The sequence below is a fragment of the Notothenia coriiceps genome, unplaced genomic scaffold (assembly GCF_000735185.1).
Source record: "Notothenia coriiceps isolate Sejong01 unplaced genomic scaffold, NC01 NC01_scaffold00010597, whole genome shotgun sequence".
Lineage (NCBI taxonomy): Eukaryota > Metazoa > Chordata > Actinopteri > Perciformes > Nototheniidae > Notothenia > Notothenia coriiceps.
The window spans coordinates 96,334-101,733 of record NW_011343298.1 but is presented as its reverse complement, the minus strand read 5'-3'; positions in this window follow the sequence as shown (position 1 = coordinate 101,733).

Genomic DNA, 5,400 nt, shown 5'->3' with positions numbered 1-5,400 from the left:
GATCGATTAATTCTTCAGAAAGTCATTAGTGCTTTTAAACGCACTTGCATTAAGAAAACATCTGGTGTGAAAGCCTCTTCCCTTCTAAGCTAATAAGACTAAGCTCATAATTATAAATTTAAAGGAGCTCTCTAATCTAATAATCTAACAACTTCTCATTATGATTTGGGTCTATTTTGGTTCCTGTGCCAAAAGGGTTTAGCTTCCGCCAAAAAAAAAATAAATTATTTAGCTTTTTTCTGCCAAATACCACCAAAAGGCGGCTAAGCAAGCCCCATTTCAATTGCCTTCCGATTTTTGTTTAATTTATGTCCCAAAGTTATTTGCAAACGGGGACGTATCCTTTCATTTTAAGATTAAAGGTTTTTAGCACATGCTTTAAACTTTTTTAATAGTCCTCACACAGTATTGAGCGCATGATTAGTTTTAAGTTAACCATTATAGCTTTTCAGCTTAGTTTGAGTGCTGGTTAAGAATATGAGCTTTGTTTTTATGCATGGTTGCGCCTCACAGCTTTAAATGGAGATCCACACTCTATTTGGGTCATTGTGTAACTTATATTTGTATTTAAAACGAACTCTCAGGATACCTCCCTTCCTCGCAAATCCGACATGGCTCATGGCAGGCCCAACTTGTTAAGCACTAGCTCTGGCTCCACTCGCTATTTGGACTGGAACTCCCGCAGAGGAACCTTCCTGGTTGGGCCAACTTCCTGGGTCAGCGATCTAACAGTTACACCTAACTGTCTCTTGGCCCTTCCTTGGCGCTCACCTGTAAACCTGTTGAAGTGTTAGTGCGGGTTTACACAGACCTCCTGCCTAGTAAAGAAAACCAATACGCTGATATGTCTTCCCATGTGTTTCCATCTCTTATAGGAAATCTTGTTACCATTCTAGGGCAGGCGGTAGGAACCTCGCCCCTCCGCGGCCGTATACGAACCGCCGAGACCATTTGGTTACGGCCCCCTCGGATGAAGAAAACATTTAGAAATCCAGACCGCCAAATAATTAAACACAATCCATCATGTGGTAACTATGTCTCGGTCTGACGGGCTGCAGTTCTGCCGGGAGAGCACCAGAACGCCCGGCTCCGCGCACTTCGAAATGTCAGTACCCATAAGGAGGGGCCGCTATCATGGCCGCAGTTTTTTGCGGGCTGTGTCTTTAGTTGGAAAGGCCCGCGAGCTGGCGATCTGTCATCTGACATGACTGACTCATACAGGTCAGATACTTTGTTGTTATTCACGCCATCTGCGTAGCTCGCCTAATGCTACGATATAAGAAGCTTTTTCTCCAACCAGTAAGGTAAAGGCCAGTCTTTATACTTCGCGTCATTTAGTTTAAAATAAAGTAATAAATAAACAGGTAAAGATACCTATTATGCCTGTAAAAAAAAGTTGCTTATTAATAACAAGAATACAGTTTGAAAGGGGAGTGATTGGTTAACAATATCCATAAAGAAAAATAAAATTCTTGGCCTTACAGTTCTGTTTTCTTGATGGGGGCCTTGCGGACCGGACAGCGCTGTGTTCGAGAGAGTGCTATCAAGATCTAAATGGTGGCTCTCAAAGTGCACCAGAACATTGATGCTCTTAACTTCAACATTTAAAAAAAATCTTTCTGTTTTGTGATCATGCCACAACCTGCCACGTGACATGCCATGCGCTTTAGCTCATGGCTTTAGGATATCTTGGATTAAGGAGGGGTTGCTTTTTCTTTGCACAGCATTGAAAGGATAAGGCCCAAATGAATGGGGCTGCTGATTTTAGGTATTTTTAAGCAGAGCGTCAATATTTGGTGACGGGCCCTCGGGGATGTTGAAAAATTGCAAATGGCCCCCTGAGAGGAAAAAGGTTCCACCCACCCCACTGGTCTAGGGTGTACGTTGTCCGGTCCACATATGTCAGTGTGAATTGAACTAGCAATGCAACCTGAACACATGCATTGTCTGTGGCATTCCTATGGAGACACCTGGAAACATGGTTTATGAAGACCAAAGCCCCCAAACTGCCCGACTTTAATCGCGTTTTATTTTAGGACAGTGAAGTAGGATAAGGCCTTTTGTTATTACTTGCGGCCTTGAGCGGTATTATTTAGATTGCCCATGTTGAATGGATGAAGGTACCAGCATACTAGCATTCTTCGCTTGTTATTGCTAAGGCCGATGGAAGGCAAGAATGAAAGCCCTCATACAGAGCCCTTTACGCCCTTTCAGACTTTGTTTTGTGGTCAGTGGGCATGGTTGTCTTCAAAGTCTCTTGCCAAAACACGTGTAACACTTGCGCTGAATATGAACAAAACAAATGAAAAAAGATTTTTTCACTTGCATAGGCACGATAAACTTAAACGACTGCTGACTCAGTTCTGGAAGCCTCATCGAAGAGCAAAAGCTCTAAAATATCTATCAGGCTTCGTTGTCCAGATTGTTACTTCTTCATGAAATCAAACTTGTGTAAAAATATGTTATAAGCCAATTCACATTACAAAAATGAGCCAAGTTCTCTTGGAATGGCAATTCAATCTGTGGGGTTTTGACAGATATTATATTTTAACCTATTATGCTATATTTGAACGAATATAATTATTGGGGCATATCTATAAGAGTGGCGAAGTTCCTCCCCTTGCCGGTTGGACCTCCATGGGACGCTTATATTTGGAAAAATAATGATATTGAAAGTCCATTGGGGAGAGAAAATGATTATATTTCGATCCCGTTTGAATGTGGGCCACGAATTACACATAGCATGTTTGTCAATTTAAAAGGATAATTTTGCAAGTCCAAAAAATTAAAATCTGGTCGTTAAACTGTGAAGTTTAAGCACATTTCTTTGTGTGAAGGCGTCTCAATGAACTACAACTCTGGGTCTTGCACACGTCACCAGACACCAAGATGGCCGTCCGTGGGTACTTCTCACCTCTTTCTTTCAGGAATGAGGCGAAAAGTATTAAAAGAGTGTGAAAATCACTACAAATCTGGGCATGTTGAGAGCTGTAAACATAGCGAAAAAGGGGAGTTAGTCGGTTTCCGCTAAGAGCCAGCATGGCGGGACCGGCTTTACAAGGTTTCGGTGGAGTAACACGAGTGTAATGTGTAACGTTAATGTCAGCTAGCCAACATTAGCTAACAAGGTACACTCTCGTGTTTTGTTTTAGTTGCTCTTCGAGAACGAGCAAGAGGTACTATTACTGGTATGATAAAAACCTGGTACAAAGCACACAGGCATCTTGTTAAAATAAGTAAGTACAGTAAGTAAATGTATTTTTAGCTATCTGGAGGGAATACATCAGTTATGACAGCACTTACGCGACTCTGGGATTTGTAGTCTTTCTATTTGCGTTTTTTTTTTTTTAAGACAAACCTTGAATTTTTTGACATGGAAATGATTTTTTAAGATTGACAAACAACATGTGTAATTCATGGCACAATTCAAACGGGATCAAAAGATAAGTTTTCTCTCTCCATTGACTTCAATGTATTATTTTTTCGGAATAAGGTCCCATGATGCGGAAGTAAGTGCGCGTGACTTCGCCACTCTATACAAAACATGTCTGAAGTATTTTCAAAATGTAACCCGAGGTGCTGCTGGCCACGCCCCTTTCCACATGCAAGCTGTGAGTTCTGTGGAGAGAAAAGTGTCTACTCTACAGGCAGAAACTCAGCTAAACGCTGCCGTGGTTAAACGTCATATTATGATCCAAACCACATCAAGGATTATTTCTGAAACAGTATGGAGCTCAAACGCTTTCTCTCTCGAGGGTTTACCACAAGGTGAGTACCTTTTTAGCTCGTTAGCTCTGAGTTTTAGCGATGCTTGCTAATGTAAACACAGACCATATTACTTCCTAAACACGTTGCACATTGTTTCTGATAGAGCAACGTTTCTGACTATTTTTTCTAAGCTTAAATTTTTTTGAATCAATATGTTGTGTCAAATTACACATTATTTTTAGGAGGTAGCTGTGTAATCAACCCATATCCCAACGTGCATTGCAGCTAAACAATCCAATCAGCGAGCTTAAACCATAGCTGAGGATCTTGGGTAATCAGTCCAGTGGCTGTGTATCGCAATGATGCTCGAAATGTCCCTTACACTGTAGGCCTACGTCTGTTTCCGGTTATTTGTATTTTGAAATTCAGTTCCTGACGGACGCCAAAAAAGCCAGAGATTATGGAATCAAACAAATAAATAGAAACAAGGATAATCGTGTTATTATTGGTGAGTAAATAACAGTGCGTTATTTAGAAAATAATAACAAATTAGAAGGAAATAAAGATTTTAAAAAATACAGATTTCAGTATTCTGAGGCTCTGAGCCCCATTTCTTTTCCTCACAGACGACAAAAAAAGCCTGACATTATACGATATTAAAATAAAAACAATAATCGTGGCTTGATATTGAGTAAGGAGTTGTTTTTATCAACCCCACAGCTTCCGGTCTTCCAAGACCCGAACGGACAAAAAGACGTGTTGCAGGCACGAAACATACTACCAATAGGAAATTACATTGCTTTTAAAATCGTTCTGTGTGACACGAAAAAAAGGGGAACATCGTGTTGGTGAACACGAATCAATAGATTAAATGTTGTGACTATAACACGAAATGCCATGAGACTGGGTTGTATGTGTAATGTGTTTGTAGCTTGTAGCATATCGCATACGTTAACACATTTATAGCACATAGATGCGCACAGGTAACTTGCAGTTAAGTCATACAAAGTATATTGAAACTAAGTAAACATACCTTGCAAGTGTGTCAATTAAAATATTAAGTGTTCACCGCAGATTAGTTCCATCTATATTACGCTCCACCTTTATAGGTAGGAACCAAAGTGCGGGCAGAAAATAAACAGGAACATGTAAGGCTGTGATGCACAACGTGGATGGACAAATTATTTTTCACTAAAGGTATCGGCCTGGGACTTGTCTGAACTCTGTAAATGCTTTTTTCTAGTTTTATATGATTTAGGAACAATGGGAAAACAGAGAATATTTAAATTGTTCCATTTGTGTTTGGGTCATACTTGATCATTTTAGCTGTTGAATGCTGCTGCTGTTTAGTTTGTACATTGCAAGTGAATTTATGATTTATTTATTTTTTGCTGCATTGCTTGTTGTATTATGATAATTACTAAAAGCTGTACCTCTGTAATCAACCACTAACAACCAGCCAATGAATAAACCATATTAAGGACAATTTATGTTTAAAAAAGAAAATACTAAGTTATGGGGTCAGGGAGGGGTCAATATTTTAAGAACTCCCAGAACTTTCCAAAACATGTGCCTGAAAACATGACCATAATGTTGAATGATATTACACTGTTACAGCAACAACTTTAAACATAAAATTACATTAGCCATTAGCCTGATTTGCTTCAAATTGCCAATTCACAATGGCATTTT